Source organism: Diabrotica virgifera, chromosome 6, assembly GCF_917563875.1.
Source record: "Diabrotica virgifera virgifera chromosome 6, PGI_DIABVI_V3a".
Classification (NCBI taxonomy): Eukaryota; Metazoa; Arthropoda; class Insecta; order Coleoptera; family Chrysomelidae; genus Diabrotica; species Diabrotica virgifera.
Window position 1 is genome coordinate 151,074,667 of NC_065448.1, and position 21,230 is coordinate 151,095,896.

A 21,230-nucleotide genomic window follows, 5' to 3' on the forward strand; every position below is an offset into this window, starting at 1 on the left:
TATTCTTATGGTAACCTTTGACATATTGAAAATCCATCACCTGGTTTAGCAGTAACAAATTTTCAAAACAATCAATTTCTTGAAAAATAGAAACCTCTTGTGAAAACTTTCGTGAAATTTTATACGATTTTAAAGTTGGGTCTAATAAAACAGCAATACCGCAATCAACTTCGTCTTGGTTTTCGTGGTAAAGTACCAGAGCCATCAACTGTTCACAGATTGTTTGAAGAAATCAAATACGAACGAACCAACTTCAGTGAGGAATTGTATGTCAAAAAAGACATAGGTACTTAATATTAAGCCAAAAAGGTGCAATAACTACGTCTTAAAACTCACCAAATTTCATTTTCATATCTCAACCGGTTTTAAAGCAATAAATAAGTCGTCAGTTTGTAAGAAAAATTTCAACACCCCCTATCTCGGAAACAAAGCATTTGAGGACATACGTTTATAAACGAAACTGTCATTATATTTTCATGCAGAATTACCACTTAAAGTTTGCCATACTTATTTAAAAACACCCTGTATTGATAAAAAACATGGCTAGTTGTTTTTCCTATCTTTTTTGTGGTCCAACATAAGCGAATGAATAAAAACCAGAATGTTGAGAAAACATGCGGCTAAAGTTGGGTTTTAATTTTAGTATTAAATAAATTCTAGATTATTCCACATAGTACATTATTTGACGGTTTTTGCTGTAAATTTTAAAGAACCGTTGGATTGACATAAAATTTGGCATACGTATAGCCAACATGTCAAAGAAAAAACGTGATATTGTGCCGATGTGTGCTTTTCCCCTGGGGGTGAGTTTCACCCCTTCTCGTGGGTGAAAAACATACGTTCAAAATAAGTCTGAAATTCGATAAAATGACTAATTCTAAGCAACTTTTATTCTATACAGCTTTTTCACTAAGTCAATACTTTTCGAGTTATTTGCGAGTGAATATGTTCATTTTTCAGCAAAACAAACACGTTTTTAGACAATTTTTCGCAAATAATTAAAAAAGTAAGTATTTTATCGACAAAGCGAAGTCTCCAGACCTAGTAGAAGCAAAGTTATAGCTAAAGAAAAATAGGTTCATATTCGCCAAACGTCAAATAAATATATTTCAACGTGAAATAACCAAAAAATTAAGCACTTTTTGGAAAAAACTCATTACAACTTTTTTAAAGAGTTTAAAAAGCTTTATGTCTATTTTTATAAAAAAATATTCTAGCATCAAATGTGAGCAAGTTACGCTCAAAATACAGTTGGTTCGTTTTGATTTGGCATAAAAAAATCGGGAAAATCACCCCCTAAATAAAAACTTAAATAGAATTAATCCTTACCGCTTCACATGTTACTTTATTTATGTTGTGTCTATGTATATGGTCTGTAAGTTTCATCGATTCGACGTGCTTATTTAAAAAAAAATGGTTTTAAAATAAAATTTTTAATTTTGAAAAAAATGCTCTTTTTCAAAAGAACTTAAAAATTATTAGTAATACCAAAAATTTCTTCTTCTTTCTCATAATCCTTATTGCCCTTCAGGGCGTCGGATGTCGGGTTCCGCCTTTTATCCACTTCTTCCAATTGCTTCTATTGGTGGCCAGGTTCTTCATATCCCTCATACTGATGTGTCTCCTTTCACCTATGTCCTGGATCTGGTCCATCCATGTCTTCCTCGGCCTTCCCTTTTTTCTTTTGTTTTCCATTTTGGCCAAAAATCTTAATAAGTAATAAAATGTACCTACGTTTTGTTTTTCTGAATATTTTGGATTTTTGTTTTCCTGTTAGACAAAAATCGGTTATGCTACGGCTGTTCAAAATTTGCATACACTCGAGATTAGTGACTCGTTCAAGCCATTTTAACTACAGCCTTTTCAAAAATAAACACTTTGAACCGCTGAGACTTACAGATCGTATAAAGAATAAATAAGCAAAGTAACCTGTGAAGCGGTTACGATTAATTTTACTTGATATGCTAATTAGGGGGTGCTTTTCGGGATTCATTTTACCAAAAAATAAAAGGTACCAACAATATTTTGAGCATAACTCACTCACTTTTAAGGTTAGAAGTTTTTTCAAAAAACAAAAATAAACCTTTTTTTAAACACTTTAAAAAAGTTGAAATGAGTGTTCCCCGAAAAGTGTTCCGTTTTTTGGTTATTTCTCGATGAAATATTCGATTTGGAATTTGACGAATAAGAACCTACTTTTCATTAGGTACAACTTTGCTTGTACTGGGTCTACAGAATTAGTATATGTGTTATAGTCAAAGCCCGAATTTCAGGCACTCCTAGGTTTGACTAGGCAATCCTCAGGTCTGACTGACGGTCTTAGTCAGACTTCGAAATAAATTAGAGTTTCGGCCTTTGACTAGTCAAACCTAGGAGAGACTAAGTTGGTCAGGCAAAGATCGAAATTCAATGTTATAAAATCGGAGTTTGACTACTCAAACCCCGATCAGCCATTAAAATGTCGTAATTTATTATATTAGGTTTAATAAAATGTCATTTTTTAATTTTAGTGTTTATTATTTTTATATGGTCGCAATTAAAATAAAAATTAGTTTTTATTCTCACATGTTGAGGCACTATGGCATTTAGATTTGCACAATACGTTAGAAAAAAATAGTTGAAAGACTGATAAGTTTGTACACACTTGAATGAATAGAGGAAATAAAAAATGTAGTATATCAAAGTGTGTAAATAATTTATTTCTTTAGCTGAGCGCTTTCGACATAAACGTCATCATCGGAGCTAATGGTCAATTGTTAAAAAAGTACCGCTACAAAATTGAGGTGTTAACATTTGCATCTTGTGAAAATAAATTTTGGTTGGATATGCTATGTCCTCCGTACAACCCCAAACAGCAAAAACAGAAAAACGGCCACAAAGCACCACTTGCTGTCAAAAGATTCTAAATTTGAATTACAAGGCTTTATAAAATGCTGCACCGAGAGAACAGTTTCTTTTCTCCTAAAACACTGATTTCTTTGAGATATCTTTCTTAAAAGTTACCATATCATATTAACAACACAAAACTACAGCCGCATCATTATTCCAGTTCATTCAGAGAGTGCAGCAAGTACCTCTACTGGTTTCGAAACTTATTAGTCTCTCATCAGGAGGCACATTTGCTGCTCTCTCTGACCCAACTAGGACAAACCCCGGCGTGCAGTCACGAATTGCAACGAACGAAATGGCAGGGATGCACTAGCGGCAACTGCTAGCAAAAAATAATTACTAATTTTTTTATTTTAATTACAACATAAAAATAATAAACATTAAAATTAAAAAATTACGTTTTATTAAACCTAACCTAATAAATTACGACATTTTAAGCTAGATCGGGGTTTGACTAGTCAAACCTCGATTTCATAAAATTAAATTTCGACCTTTGCCTGACCAAATTAGTCTCTCCTAGGTTTGACTAGTCAAAGGCCGAAACTGTAATTTATTTCGGGCTTTGACTAAGACCGTCAGTCAGACCTGAGGATTGCCTAGTCAAACCTAGGAGTGCCTGAAATTCGGGCTTTGACTACAACATATGCACCATTTTTTTCATTTTTTTATAAGCTATATTTTTATTAAGAATATTTTTTCGACAAAATACTTACTTTTTGAATTATTTGCGAAAAACCGTCTAAAAACGTGGTTATTTTGTTATAAAATGAAAAATTCACTCGCAAATAACTCGAAAATAATGTCTTGGTGAAAAAACTCTATAGAACAAAAGTTGCTTAGAATTAGTCAGTTTATCGAATGCCGAACTTATTTTGGACAATATATTTTTTCACCCCGAGAAGGGGTGAAACTCACCCCCAGGCCAAAAGCACACATCGGCACAATATCACTTGTTTTCTTTGACTTATTAGCTATGTGTATGCCAAATTTCATGTCAATCCAAGCGGTTCTTTAAAATTTAGAGGTTTTGCAATATTTTACCGTTAAAGAACGTACTAAAAGGGTTATGCGAACTTTAAGACAAAAAACACAGTTTGATTGGTACACCCGGTATACAATGATAATTTACATGTTTAGAAACCTAATTTTTTTATGGTCTAACATAGGCAAATGGACAAAAAAACAGAATGTTGAGAAAACATGAGGCTATATAGTTGGGTTTTAATTTTTGTATTTTATAAATGCTAGAATATTCCACAATGCTATGCGAATTTTGAGACAAAAAAAAAACAGTTTGATTAAGGTGGGCGGTTTAATTTTGCCCGTGAGCGTACGTAAAAAAATTTGAAGCAACTATTTTGCAAATTTGAATTTTTTTTTGCGGACCCTGGATTGCAAAATTATTATGCAAAAACTGTGAAACCGATCCTACTAAAATAATCATTATCACAAGTTTCAGTCGTAGTATTAGTGTAGGAAACAAAGGTTGAACCTTGCAAAATGGACACAAGTCCGGTTTTATTTTTTTTCTGGTATATCAAGGGTTGTTTATTATAAGACTAACTTTTTCTGAAAAAATTCCGCCCCGGAACCCCCATTTTCACCCCTTTAAAGGGGGTAATTTGTGGTTTTTGCGGAACGTAGCCCTTCCTGTACCTTTTACAAAAAATTTCTTTTATTGAAATATGAAGAGGACTCTATTTTCTACGATTTATTTCCCGACAGTATCTGTCTATCATCCACCGTTTAGCGGGGGTGGCGCCCAAAAGTTGACAAGTTTTTAAAAAAGATGTTTTTAAAAAAATATATTTTTCCCTAACCGTAACGGAAATTAAGGAGAAATCCTGCGGCAATTATTCACAAATAATTGGTTGATTTTTTGGTATAGGTTTCACTTAAGGGTAATAGCCCTTTTTTTAATTACAGTGTGTTGCATTTTAAAAAACCCCTTTTTATACCATCTGAACCGTTTATGCTAGTGTAAAAAAACTTTCAGCGATCACCCATGTACTGGTGCTATTTACAAATTTGTATAATGCACCCCCATTTTTCCCCGGAACCACCCAAAAAAGAAGAATTAATAAATAAAGTGATTTTCTTGGAATCCCTCACACACAATGCCCTTTACTAATATGCTTCATATATCATTTTGTGCTCGTTGTTATTACCCATGCATGGATACCAAAAGCGATTTCCTAGGGCAACCCCTGTAGCCAAAAAAATAAATAAAATGGGGGGTTGAAAATTTTTTTTTGTTTTTGCTTTTTGATCCATATGGGCCTATGCTTCATCAATAGTGCTTTTCAAAAATATATATGGTTATTGCAACATCCCTGCGGAAATCACCCCTATCCTTGAAAATATACTGCAGAAACTACCCCTAGCTCTTGGCGAGCATGTTTTTACGATTTTCTCATTACCTATGCATTATTTTTAAACAAAACTTATGTTTTAAAGACCTCTATTTACTCTAAAAATTAGGCTCTATTAATTTTTTTCGTATAAGCAACCGTTACGGCACAGTGGCGCCGTAAATCTCATATATGCTTTGGCGGGCTCCAGTTTTTGTTTTTTATTTCGTCATCTGTTCGTTTTATTGATAAAGTACTTATGTAAAATAAAACAACACAGTGTAGCCTACAAATTATGACCTATGCACATTTTACATTCTTTCCGCTCCAAAGCCGCAGTGGTGACCCAAAATCAATTTTTGCATATTTTCGCCACCTACACGCATTTTATTGCATTAATGCTACTTTAATAGCACAATATTCACCCTTAAGTGGTCACTAAGCAGTGGCGGATCCAGGAAGGGGTGATCGGGGCGATCACCCCCCCTCTCAAACCAAGTGATATTCTATTTAAAGATTATAAAAATATTCATTTATTTTTATAGAAATACTTATATTATTATTTTTATAAGAATGGCGTACGTTTTATGCTTTAGCGACAGTGGCGGATCCAGCATCGTTAAGAGGGGGGTGCCAATTGGCTAAATTTTTATAAAAATAAATGAATATTTTTATAATCTGTAAATATAATATCACTTGGTTTAAGAGGGGGGATGATCGCCCCCATCATCCCTTCCTGGATCCACCACTGCTTAGTGACCAATTAAGGGTAAATATTGTGCTGTTAAAGTAGCATTAATGCAATAAAATACGTGTAGGTGTCGAAAATATGCAAAAATTAATTTTGGGCCACCACTGTGGCTTTGGGGCGCAAAGAATGTAAAATATGCATAGGTCATAATTTGTAGGTTACACTGTGTTGTTTTATTTTTCATAAGTACTTTATCAATAAAACGAAGAGATGACGAAATAAAAAACAAAAACTGGAGCCCGTCAAAGCATATATTATGAGGTTTACGGCGCCACTGTGGATTAACGGTTGCTTATACGAAAAAAATGAATAGGACCTAATTTTTAAAGTAAATAGTGGTCTTTAATATTGTATAAGTTTTGTTTAAAAAGAATGCATAGGTAATGAGAAAATCGTAAAAACATGCTCGCCAAGGGCTAAGGGTAGTTTCTGCAGTATATTTTCAAGGACAAGGGTGGTTTCCGCAGGGATGTTGCAATAACCATATATATTTTTGAAAAGCACTATTTATGAAGCATATGCCCATATGGATCAAAAAGCAAAAAACCAAAAAAAAATTTCAACCCCCCACTTTATTTATTTTTTTTTTGGCTACAGGAGTTGCACTAGGAAATCGCTTTTGGTGTCCGTGCATGGGTGATAATAACGTGCACAAAATTATAAATAAAGCATATTAATAAAGGGCATTGTGTGTGAAGGATTCCAAGAAAATCACTTTATTTATCAATTCTTCTTTTTTTTTCTGGGTGGTTCCGGGGAAGAAATGGGGGTGCATTATACAAATTTGTAAATAGCACCTATGATGCAACTATGAGCACTGGCGATACCCCTCAAACGAAATCCATAACATCTCAAACATCCCCAAAATCAATGAGAGAATAAACTCTCTAAACAGGAACTTCACAATCAAAGTAATCAACGGCCCCTCCTCCGACACACAAGAATCTCTCAAATGTTCCTGTTCATCTTCCGGCCACGTACTCTGCCGAACGCCCAAACACAAAAAGATTCATTTACCGTCTGCTCTAATGAACTCCCGGCAGAGTACGAAAACATCCTTGAGGCTACTCCGTTAGCCTTCCGTACCCACCTATAACATATCCTCTTCCCTACCCCGAACAGGGAGAAGTTGGTTTTTTGCGGTTTTCCAACTTCATTGCACAATTATACCTGTTCGTCCCAAGAAAATAGCCGCAACTATTTTCTCCACTCGAACGCTCACTGTCCACGCTACGCTCAAAAGCCACCTCCTGACCGCCCACGAGGGACGCAGGTTCGCCTGTCGTTGTACAATGGTTTCTAGGGAGACTGGTCGAGAGAAAAGCACGGACAGTACACGTAAATGTCTATGGAACCAACAACAATCCATCAAAACTTTCTTCTCTGTTGACTTTTAGCCTTCTGGACACCACCGTCCGGCATAACCAAGGAAAAACACCAGGATACGACACTTGCCCCAGTGTGTTTTTCGGACTGTTTGCTATTACTGCCACACAATACATTCACGATAAACCCTGAAGAGGACAAAATCCTAAACGGGGACGTACATTGAACGCATTTCTTCTTAGCAATTATCTAGACAAGCAAATCAAACAATGTGGCTGGCTGGGTAATCGCTGCAAGTTTTTTTACTCTAGCATAAACGGTTCAGATGGTATAAAAAGGGGTTTTTTAAAATGTAACACCCTGTAATTAAAAATAGGACAATTATCCTTAAGTCAAGCCTATACCAAAAAATCAGTCACTTATTTTTGAATAATTGTCGCAGAATTTCTTCTTAATTTCCGTTACAGTTAGGGAAAAATATATATTTTTTTAAAACATCTTTTTGAAAAACTTGTCAACTTTGGGGCGCCACGCCCGCTAAACGGTGGATGATAGACATGTACTGTCGGGAAATAAATCGTAGAAAATATAGTCCTCTTCATATTTCTATAAAAAAATTTTTTTGTAAAAGGTACAGGAAGGGCTACGTTCCGCAAAAACCACAAATTACCCCCTTTAAAGGGGTGAAAATGGGGGTTCCGGGGCGAAATTTTTTCAGAAAAAGGTAGTCTTATAATAAGCACCCCTTGATATAACAGAAAAAAAATAAAACCGGACTTGTGTCCATTTTGCAAGGTTCAGTCTCTGTTTCCTACACTATATAGTGTTTTTTAGAGGGCTTTAAATTATGTATAAGAGGTCGAATAAATTTAAAGGAGAAACTCCATTTTTGTTGCCCTTTTTCCCAATTACTGCTATTTTTTAAACAATAAATATTAAATTTTCAATTTATGTTTAGGCAAATATTATGAAAAATTTAAGAAAAATGCAATTTTTATTGTGTATTTTATTCGTTGGAGCAATATGGATGTCTTTGGACTCAAACACCTGTGACAGAGAGAAGTATGCTTTATATTCAATAAAATGAAATAATAATTTATATACTTCTTCATTGGGTTTAATAATTTTTAATCAACCCAAGGTCGTTCAACAATTTCCAAAATATAAGAAAATAAAACGAATTGCTTGTTTAACTTTTGTTTTATTACTTGATTAAGAAAAGAGTGCTAATGATACGTTTATCTCTGTACTGAGTCGACGTAAATTGGTTGACCCGTGTCAATACAATTAAAATTAAATATATCTGCAAATAAATATGTCGATGCCAGCTGAGCTTATTCAAAGGTCAAGGTTGCCAAAAAGGGCGACAAAGACATCACTGGAGTGGTGACAACTTAGTTGTAGGAAAGCATCCACGGACTTACTCACTTATCGTACTACATAGGTCATTAGTTGTTTATTTACTATAGAGTAACTTGCATAATACTATTTTTAAATAACAATATGCATTATTTAAACTATTGGTTCATGGCCGGAGATTAAAAGTTTCTATAATAGCCTAATAAAATAAAAAAAGGCAAAATGTAAATTCGTACAGGTTAAAACAAATTTTATATCAAAGTTTAGGTGGGTACAAAAGATATTTTCAAGAAAGTATCCAAATCATATAAGGGGATCATTGTTTAAATAATTAAAAGGGGTCATTTTTGCAAAAAAATACTTTTTTAACTGCTGAGGTAATTCACTTATTAATAGAGGTCTATGGGACTTTTTTCTGCAAAGTTAAAGGGTAAATCTTTCACATAAGACTTACAAAATTAAATTTGACCCCCTATTTATTTAAATAATTGTATATAAAACTTTAAAAACAACTTTGCAAAAAAATATTTTTAGCGTTTTAAATAAGCACTATAAAATATCTTATTTTACATATTAAGTTGCGCTATGTTACCAGTATTAAGCAAAAAAAAATTGGTCAGAAAATATTTAATATTTTTTGAGATATTGAATTTGTTTTTTAAATGTTACTATATTGGCAATTGCAAAAACGCGGTTGTTGCCAAAGAAATATTCACCTGCTTAACAACTCATTATTTTTATTTTTATGTATATTTTCGATAAATGTATTGATAAATTCAAATTTCCATTAAACTCCCCCTAAAATGGCATTTGAAAATTATTCAAATTTGTTTATAATTTTTTTAATACCGTCGCGGGGATTAAATGTTTTGAAATGCCGTTTTGATAATTGGGTTCCTGGGAATTTTTTACTAATTAACAAAATTTTTTTGGCGTTTTTTCTTCTTCTTTTTTTTTTCTTGGAGTTATATTACTACGGGCCCTTTTAGGGTTAAATTTTAATAAGAATGTCGAATCTCAGAGTTGTAGATTCTAGACCTAAAAATATTAAGATTTAACTAAAATCTTTTAAATAAAATGTGGCTACTTACTTAGTTACAGTGGTGTTTTATTTAAAAATTTAAAAATTATTGTTACCAAGTACTTTAAAACTATTTGACGTATCCTTATCATACTTGGTAGAAAGGGTGGCTATTATACACCCTACTAAATTGTGATTAATAAACGTTTCTAGCTAGTACCAGAGGCGTACGACAGGGGATATTGAATGATTGAACCTTCGCAAATTCTACGCCACTGAATGAATTACTATTTTAGCGAAATTTTTCGATTCTCCAATACTTTGTATGTAAATAACTTTAGTGGCATCGATAAAGTCATAAGTTTGAGAGATATTGGAAGTTTAAAATGCATGAATTAATGAATCAAAATAACTATGCCGTTTCGTTTTTAACGTCCAATATCTCGAAAACTAATGACTTAATCGTTACCAGTAAAGAGTATATTATTTATATAGAAAGTATTGGAGAATCGAAAAATTTAGCTAAAACAGTAATTCCCTCAGTGGCGTAGAATTTGGGAAGGGTCAACCATTAACTATCCCCTGTTGTACGTCTCTGGTAGTAGCTAGAAACTTTTGTTTATCACAATTTAGTAGACTGTATAGTACCCACACTTTTTGCCAAGTATGATAAGGATACGTCAAATAGTTTGAAGTACTTGGTAAAAATAATTTTTAAATTTTTAAATATAACACCCTGTAACTCAGTAAGTAGCCACATTTTATATAGGTGAATTTAGACCAATCTTAATATTTTTAGGTCTAGAATCTACAACTTAAAAATTCGACATTCTTAATGAAACTTAACCCTAAAAGAGCCCGTAGTAATATAACTCCAAGAAAAAAAAAAGAAGAGGAAAAAAAAGACAAAAAAAATTTGTTAATTAGTGAAAAATTCTCAGGAACCCAATTATGGAAACGGCATTTCAAAATATTTAATCCCCGCGACGTTATTAAAAAAATAAATTATAAACAAATTTGAATAATTTTCAAATGCCATTTTAGGGGGAAATTTAAATTAAATTTGAATTTATCAATACATTTATCGAAAATATACATAAAAATAAAAATAATAAGATTTAATACACGTATATATTTTTTTGGCAACAACCGCGTTTTTGTAATTGAAATTAGAGTAACATTTAAAAAACAAATTCAATATTTCAAAAAATATTAAAAATTTTTGGACCAATTTTTTTTTATTAATACTGATAATATAGCGCAACTTCTCCTGTAAAATAAGATATTTTATAGTGCTTATTTAAAACGCTAAAAATATTTTTTTGCAAATTTGTTTTTAAAGTTTTATGTATAATTATGTAAATAAATAGAGGTCAAATTTAATTTAGTAAGTCTTATGTGAAAGATTTACCCTTCAGCTTTGCAGAAAACAATCCTATATACCTTCATTAGTAATTGAATGACCTCAGCAGTTAAAAAAGAATTTTTTTGCAAAAATGACCCCTTTTTAATTATTTAAACAATGATCCCCTTATATGATTTGGATACTTTCTTGAAAATATCTTTTGTACCCACCTAAACTTTGATATAAAATTTGTTTCAACCTGTACGAATTTACATTTTGATATACATGTAGTGTAATTTTATTTTACTAGACGACTATAAAGGATGAAAGACTTTTGGGTATATTCAGGCGTAAAATACTCCGCCAAATATTTGGAGCTATAAACGGCCAAGGGCAGTGGCGTTTTATACTAATATTTGTAGCTCAACAGGCCTAAAGGCCCATGGCTTGGAATTTCTCCACGGTTTTCCTCCATTTTCTCCTGTTCATAGCCCCAGTTCTCCAATTTATTACCCCGATTGTTTCCAGGTCTTCCTTACACTCTTCTAGCCACTTTTTTCTTGGTCGGCCTCTTCTCCTCTTTCCTTCCCCTTTCATCAGCGAGTGCTTTGCCGACCTTCCGTCAGCCATTCTCGTAAGATGACCTAACCAAATAAGTCTCTTTGTTCTGGCGATCTGGCTTATTTCTGGTTTCCTGTACAGCTCTCTGATCTCTGTATTTGTTCGTCACCTCCAAACGTCTTCATCGTTTGTCACTCCCCCGAATATCTTGCTTAGGACACTCCAAAGGAGACCAACCTAGGGATATTAAAAATCAGAAGATGGCAATAGTCCTCTAGAAATTACAGCCGGCGCCGTTTCCTGCATCCAAATTTTCAGCGATTTCTGTCGAAGCAATCTTCAGTTGTTAAATCTCTGGCTATCATTATATCTTCAACATATTCTCTCCAGGACCATCTTGGCATACCTCTTTTCGTACTAGTACGCAGAGTCCATTTTTCTATCTTTTTTCGCCATCTATTTTCAGGCGTTCTCAGCAGGTTTCCATACCAGTTTAGTTAGTATTTTGGCTTCAATTGTGCCTATTATGTCTAGAACAATTTTCATTTCTATGGGAATATCTGAGTTCCTCACTCTATTAATTAGTGCGCCGTCAACATAGTCTCCAATGGCCTTAAAGGCCAGTTAAATTTTCGGCAAATATGTCGATGCTCAGCTGAGCTTATTCAAAGGTCAAGGTTGCTAAAAAGGGCGACAAAGACATCGCTGGATGTGACATAGGTTGCAACGGAGTTGTAGGAAAGCACCCAAGGATTTACTCACTTATCGTACTATTATGTCATTAATTGTTTATTTACTTTAGAGTAACTTGCATAATACTATTTTTAAATAAAAATATGCATTATTTAAACTATTGGTTCATGGCCGGAGATCAAAAGTTTCTACAAAGGATAGAAGATTTTTGGGAATATTCAGGCGTAAAATACTCTGCAAAATATTAAGAGCTCTAAACGAACACGGGCAGTGGCGCAAAAGATATGACATCGAATTATACCAACCCTTTAACACTCCAGACTCCAGACTAACATTCCGACTATGAAGTGAATCATCTTTTACTGCGCCGAATTTCTACAAAGCGCTTCATGCATGTAACTATAATAATATTATACATAATCGGTTCATAAAGGCGGGTATACATATGCGCTCTGCTCGGTGTGCGAGCCGCTCGTGCGCAGCATATTTGTTAGATTAGTACGTGTTTTCAAGTGGCACACAAACGACTCGCACACGGCGCACCACGATCTAACTTCTGTCGGCTTTTCAACAAATGCTTTGATGTTGGTTTGTTGGTTTTGGGGCGCCTGAGTTGAATATTTGTTAGTAATGGAGTGTTAGGAAGGAAATATCAAACTTATTGATGTTTACCGTGGAAAGTGAAAATGAGATGATGACATTGCATATATTTAAACATGTTAGCTTGCAACCCCCAACTTGTAACCAACTTGCAACTATCTTGCAACCAATTTGCAACCAACTTGCAACCAATTTGCCACCAACTTGCAACCAATTTGCAACCAACTTTCAACCAATTTGCAACCAACTTGCAACCAACTTGCAACCTTCTTGCAACCAACTTGCAACTCAACTTGCAACCAATCGGAATGAAACCAAACACTTCTCGATGAGAATAGAAGAAGCTACTCCCGACGTCGGCCGATATCGGATCTGATCTGATCGGAGAAAAACGGATCCAATGTAGGCACCCACATTTAATACTAATTATCTACAATTACTAAATGTTCGTAAGTTTCCTCTGGATCGCGGAAGGTTCGTCAAAATGAAAAATTTTAACGAACATTAACCGCGCAACGAACGCGCGGCGCTCACACGGCGCGGAGTTCGCGACGCGGATATGTATTTCCGCCTTAACGTTCTACGACGTCTTTCGATTCCCAATCGCCATTGTTCTCTATCGTAACACATATGTCTTCGTTCAAGCCTCTTTCTCTAATTTCCCTATGAATTCCTTCTATCCAGCTTTTCCTAGGTTTTCCTCTTTTCCGCCGTCCTTTTGGTGCCCATCGTATTACTTGTTTGGGTGCCCATCATATTACAATCCATCTCAGCTGCTTTGTTTTTATATCGTCAATTATTGTATGTTTTACACCCATTATCTCCAATATTCTTGTATTTCTGATTTTATGTATTCTGGATATACCAGCAGATCTTCTCCAGAAGTCCATTTCAGTTGTTCTGAGCATATTTTCGGATTTTTCTTTAAGTGGCCAAACTTCGCTGCTATATGTTATAATGCTCTTAACAATGCCGTTATAGATGTTATGTTTATTTTCTTTGGAGATATTTTGGTCCCCAAATTACTACATGTAACTACGTGTACCAAATAAAGCCCTTCACTGCTCCGTGACTGCTCAATTTTATACGAAGTTTCTTAGTGCTAGTAACCAAGTATTAGTATCTCAGACCGTACGTCACTGAAATCAGCTACGTATCCAGTTTACTGAAGATCAAGGTAGATCAAGTCAATCAAGTATGTTTGCAGTTAGGGAAAATTGTACTTCAGCATCACACGTTCCAAAACCGAAGAAAGAGGTTCTTCTAGATTCTTTCATGCTGGGCCTGGGATCTCCCCTAGGCGAGCCCCATGAGCTGATAGATAAGATTTTGAACTGATCATTGCCTTCGTCACAAAGTTAATAAAGCACAAAGAAGAAAAATAGAGGCGGCTGCAAGCGGGATGACCGCTTTATATTTATTTTTCTTAAAATGTGTTTGTGTTGTGGTCGGGCAGCCAGAGGGGGGTGGACCCTTTATGTCCAAACCACGCTGACTGCCTATTTTTACCTATTTAATTTTATTTATATACGTTTATAGTTCTTTCGAACAAATTTTTTATTTTTCGGTTTGTCCTGTCTATATTTTCTATCATTTCTTTCTTCTCTCCCCTTTCTTTGTTTCCTTCCTTTTTATTTATGTCTTTTCTCTTTCTTTTCCCTTCTCTTACTGTATCTCTGCTCTTTTCTTCTCTTTTCCCTCTTTTTTCACTCTCGTTTCTCCCTTTGTTGTTTTGTATCGTTTTCTGGGACAGTCAGTGGGGAAGGACCTTTTACATCCGACCTACACAGACTTTCCCATTTTAATTTCCGATTTGAATGGGTGGATGAGTAAGCGTGCATAGATGAAATAAATGATTGGAGTTGAATGAGAGAAAGTATGAAGGGGTAGACGAGAAAGAGTGTATAGATGAAAGTATGAATGACTGGAGTTGCTCGTAACTGCCAACTGACATCTTCTGGTTTGTTCCATCCGGGGTTGGGGGCATCCCGGTAGCCCTACCTGCGTACAGGTTGCGCCGGACGGTCGCTTCGCTGACCGGTCTTGTGCGGGGCGTGGGCGGGGGGCAACTAATCCGTGGAATGCGCGCTGAGAGTGCCAGATGGGAGCTATGAGTAAGGTGGACGGGTCAGATATGCTCGCTAAGAGCGGTCCCAGACCCTTCAGCTGGAGAAAGAGGGGGTGGGTTTAGTCGGTAGGCGGCCCGTGATACATATAGGATGGACCGAATCCGACACACCTGGGACACCTTCCCAGACGGTCTTGCAAAGGTTTCCACCTCCCAAAAAAAAGTTTCCTTCATGCATATCGGTGACGAGATCCATGGAAGTACACAAAAACCTATGATGATTATTGAATAAAAAAAAGGATGGTAGGAATTGATATGGTAGATCAGTTAGCACCAGAATACAATGTAACTCGCAATACTAGAAGATGGCCAGCCCTTTATTTATTAAGTTTAATTATTTGAAAAATGTGTGTTTATAAGAATATATAAAGCGATATGTCTCTATCGGTCTAACAGACCGAGGTCACCAATAATGTGTAAATTTCTTACGTAACCACTGGAGGCTTAATGAACCAGGCGTCTGCGTCGTGACGTTCATTAAAACACGATGAAATAGCTGGGATGGATACTACGAATACCAGACAACACAATTGATAAAAGTTAACCATAGGAATACCTGTAGCAAGAAGAAGCAGAGGCCGACCGCTAATTAGGTAGTTGATGAAGCTGACATCAACCTAGGGATGTTAAAAATCAGAAGATGGCAACAATTCGCTAGAAATTAGAGCTGGCGCCGTTTCTTGCATCCAAATTCAGCGTTTTCTGTCGAAGCAATTTTCAGTTGTTAAATCTATGACTATCATTATCTCTTCGACACCTTCTCTGCAGGACCATATTGGCATACGCCTTTTCATTCTAGTGAGCGGAGTCCATTTTTCTATCTTTATTGGTCATCTATTTTCAGGTGTTATCAGCAGGTTTCCATACCATACGTTTGGTATTTTGGCTTCAATTGTGTCTATTATGTCTAGTATCAATTTCCATTTCTATTGGAATATCTTAGTTCCTCACTATATAGGGTGAGGCAGATAAAGGGCCTATTAGAAATATCTCGAGAACTAAAGGTAACTGAATTATGAAAATTGGAATAATAGGGTTTTGAAGACTGATCTATTTATTGAAAATATTTTCATCTACTTGGTACTTCCAGTTATACCGGAAGTTGCTTATAACTTCGTGTTTTTAAATAGGACACCCTGTATATTTTGATATTTTTGAATTCTCCTCGATTTCTTCTTTCTTAAAATATAATGTTTTGTAACATTATACAGGGTAGGTTAATAGATAATTACGTTTCCTTATTAATTTCGTATTAATATTCACACCCCGTAGGATTTTAGTAGTTTGACATAAGAAACTCTATTTATGTTCAAATGATTTTTAATATAGTCTACTATTGTTAACAAATATTAGTATAGCTAAATTTTTAATTTTAGTATACAGGGTGGGTCTAAACCCGGAATGAGTATTTTCTGAGTTTTCTTAAATGGAACATCCTATATTTTAGTATTGTAATGAAATGATATTTCATGGTACTTTTTTATTTCTTAAGCATTCCCTAACCTAACTTCTTTAATTTGTATGTATTTATTTCCAAAAAATTATTTGTGATTGAATATTTTCACGGCCAACCTAATACAGTTTCACATATTTTGTGTTGCAATTAATGTTTTGCTTGAATCACCAATAACTCACAAATTAAAGCAGTTAGGTATAGGGAGTGCTTAAGTAATTAATATTTACCATAAAACAACATTACAATACTAAAATACAGAGTGTTCCATTTAAGAAAACTCAGAAAATACTTATTCCGAGTTTCGACCAACCCTGTATACTAAAACGAAAAATTTAACTATACCAATAATTTCTAACAATAGTAGACTATAGTAAAAATCATTTGAACATAAATAGAGTTTATTATGTCAAACTACTACAAGCCTACAGGGTGTGAATGTTGCTACGAAATTAATAAGAAAACGTAATTATCTTTTAACATACCCTGTATAATATTACAAAACTTTATATTTAAAGAAAGAAGAAATCGAGGAGAATCCAAAAATGTAAACATATACAGGGTGTCCCATTTAAAAAAACGAAGTTACAATCAACTTCCGGTATAACCGGAAGTAGTAAAGAGACCAAAATATTTTCATTAAATAGTTCACACCTCAAAACCCCTGTATACCAATTTTCATGATTTTCTTACCTTTAGTTCTCGAAATATTTCTAATAGGCCCTTTATCTGCCTCACCCTGTATTAATTAGTGCGCCGTCAACATCGTCTCCAATAGTCCATTTTCATGGCCTTGAAGGCCAGTTAAGTTTTCGGCAATAGATTCCAAGACAACACTAAATATCTTCTTCTTCTTCTTCTTCTTCTTCTTCTTCTTCTTCTTCTTCTTCTTCTTCTTCTTACACTTGTTGTAGATCAGTCGATCTATTAATTCCGACGTTGTAGTAGACAGTTTCAGTTCTGTGAACGAAAAATATCCTCCAGGAAGGGGGCTAAACTAACTTGGAGGCCCCTCCTCTTTTATCCGGGCTTGGGACCGCCAACATGACACTGGGCTACTCAGTCCACCCAATATCAAGCAGGCAGAGTTACCAAATATCTGGAAACAAATTATTGTTTAAATTGTCTGGTGAAAGAGGATTTACGTCCAATATAAAAATTTACACTTCAAAGGAGAATTTTAGAAAAACTACGTCTTTGGGAATTCGTCTTCCCCTTTATAAACAATTCTGATTGTTCTTTAATGGATTGATACCTTCATGGAAGATTGTCACTGTCACTCCATCTCTTACGTGGTAGGCCGGTTCGCCGGTTCTACTTCCACCGATTGGTGATTTATCTCTTGCTATTTTGATCACACGGGTCTCCCCCATTCTAATTGTGTTGTTATTCCATTCTTTTTTTATTTAGTGTCCATTCGTTTATACACTGTACGTTACATTTATAGGAATAGTAAAAAACCTTATTCTAGAATAAAATAGCATCATTTATTGGTGTCTCCGATCAACTGGATTCATATTTCTCACCAGCTTGTCGCGTAATTAAATGGTACCGGAAAGTGAGTATAGAACTTTGAGTGAATACAGCAGTAATAAATGATATTGCATCAAACCATAATAGAAGGAAAAATAAATCGAACATTATAAAAATAAAATAAAAATTTAATTTTTTATTCAGTTGCAATGCGAAGGTAAAACCGTCTTATTTTTCACTTAGAACAGGGAGCACAAACCAGCACTCTGAATTCGGACATCTCGGGTATTAGTGCACCCTAATATGTCTGTGTAGTTTTGTAAACCTTGTAACATTACTTGTAACACCGTTGCCGTATCCTCTATTTTTTCATACTATCACGTTACAGTTTTTTGTGATATTATACACGAGCGGGACACCCTCAAAAAAGCGCTTAGTTTTCGAGATACTGACCACGGAGGGGTGAATGGCTAATTTTATTCATACTTTATATTTTCGTGGGTGCCGAAAACGAAAATAAGGTTTATTTTGAATTTTATGTGGGGGAACATTGTCAAAACCGCAATTTTAACCTAAAAATAACTGTTCCATTTCAATATTTTTTTCTAAAATTTTTACAGTATATAGCTCTAACATTTCTGAAGACAAAAGTACCTGCTTCAAGTTTTTCTTCTTATCATGATAAATGTTATGAATTTTTTAAAGAAAGAGGTGCGGATTTGTGCATTGCAAAGTTTAATCGCAAAAGTTGTGTGACGAAGTTTAAAATTTAGCTTCTTAATTACGTTTATTTGAAAGTAGAGAGTACAAAGAAGTTTTCTGGTAAGTTTTAGATCAAAATGTTTTATAGAAAAAAAAAATAATGCAACTTTTAATGTCGACATTAGAAATCCCCAATATAACGCTTATTTTTTGAGGGACAGAAAATCTAGGTCAAATTTGACACCTCATTTGTCATTCTACCTAGTATAATGACGGAGAAGTAAACGTTCTTATTCTATTATTGTTGTAGGTACATTTAACATTGATTGAAATTATGAAAGAAATGGCATGGCAACACTGTGACGCACAAACATAAGATTCAGCTGTGCGTTACATACGGTGCACTAATACCCAAGATGTCCCGTAGGCTCGCTGCTCCCTGCTCGAAGTGACAGAACCATGAAAGTTTATCCCCGCATTATAGAACATTGTTTCAAGAGTTAACCGTGCATACCATTTTTAAGTAAGCCCGCAACCATCTACAGCAGTCAAATAAGGAAATAAAACCTGAAAGAATCCATAAACTTGCTGAAGAAGACACGAGAGGAACGTGAACATAGTGCTACAAAATTTTTAGCAAAAGAAATGAAAGAGTGTATATGTTATGAATCATTCCAAGAGAGTGAAAACATATTGCAAGGCATGTAGTGTCAACTTTTTACGCAGTGACTATTTTTTTGGTATACATAATTCTGAGAGAATAATTTTTATTACCAACCAAACGTGTCATATTTTGACAAGATTTTTAAACAAGTTTTTTGTAAAAGTCTTCATGTTCAAGTTCTGTCTTCTATCGAAGACTGGAAATCATCATTGCCATGCGGACCCTGTTGGCTGCCGCTCTAAATAGTTCTGCACTAAGTTCTTCTTCTTCTTCGTCTAGCCATTCACGTCCACATCTGAACATAAGCCTCTTCAAGTCTTCCTTTCCATTGTTTTTTGTTGTACGCTACTTGTAGCCAATTTTTCCCGGCAGTTCGTTTCAGATCATCTGTCCATCTCATAGGAGGTCTGCCTCTGGGTCTTTTGTGTTCGTATGGTCTCCAGGTTAGAATTGTTCTGTGCAATTTGTTAAGATCGCTCCTAGCTACATGTCCAGCGTATTCCCATTTCAATTTTTGTGATTTTTGTACCACATCGGTGACTTTGGTTTTGTGTCTTATCCATGTGTTTGTTTTCCTGTCCTTAAGTGACATGCCAAGCATTGCTCTTTCCATCGCGTGTTGAGTGACTCTGAGTATGTTCATATTCTTTTTTGTGATTGACCATGTTTTTGCCCCATATGTTAATATCGGAATAATGCATGCATCAAAAACTTTAGATTTAAGATGTAGTTGAATTTGCTGATTTCTGAGTATATAGTTCAGTTTGCCGAATGCCGCCCATGCTAACTTTCTTCTTCTTTTTATTTCTTCCGTCTGAATTTTCCTATTTAGTATTATTTTTTGTCCTAAGTATATATATTCTTCAACTTTTTCTATAATTTTGTTGTTAATTATTGTCATCGTTTCTTCGGAGTGCATGACTTTTGTTTTGAAGTAAAGAAACACAGACTTACTCACAATCATTTAATAATACTTCGACGACCGGTTTCGATCTCTACACTATTCAGATCATCTTCAGGTCGGCGTTACAAGTAGTTAAATGATGCCGTTACAACACATATCTGCCTTCAGGATCCATTCCAATTTACAGTGTTTTGACCTACGAAGCATGTCCGCTTGCCCAGTCCCTTATCTAGCTATCCTATTAGCATAAGTTGGACGTTTAAACATGTTATCGATGAACTTACAAAGCATCCCTTTTAACGGCATCATTTAACTACTTGTAACGCCGACTTGAAGATGATCTGAATAGTGTAGAGATCGAAACCAGTTGTCGAAGTATTATTAAATGATTGTGAGTAAGTCTGTGTTTCTTAACTTCATTTAATATGGACTCACATATGCAAGCCATTCAACATTTGAATTTTGTTTTGTTTAAATTCATTTTCAGTCCTATTTTAGAAGATTCTGTGTGTAGTTCTGAAAGCATGGTTTGGAGTTCTTGTAGGTCAGTAGCTATCAGGATTATGTCATCCGCAAATCGTAGATTAATGAGTAGGGATGGACACAAGCTCGAGCTTAGCTCGGCTCGGCTCGAGGCTCGGCTCGTTTGACGAGCCGAGCTTCGAGCTCAAGCCTGTTTGTTTCTTGCGAGCCGAGCTTCGAGCCGAGCCAAATTTTTTTCGAGCCGAGCCGAGCTGAATTGGAAACGAGCCGAGCTTTCCTTAACGAGCTTGTCAATATTTTAGCTAATACTCTAATATTTTTTCTATTTATTTTTGATACCACTGATACTTTTGTTTGAGAATAAGTAATTTAGACGACAAATATGTATTTGCAATATACAGTGTGTCCGTAATGTATTAAATAAATGGGATATTTCCTAAACTAAAAGTCTTTTGAAAAAAATCTAAAACACGTCGATTTTTAATTTTAATGATCTACATTTTACAACCAAATTTAATTACACAGAG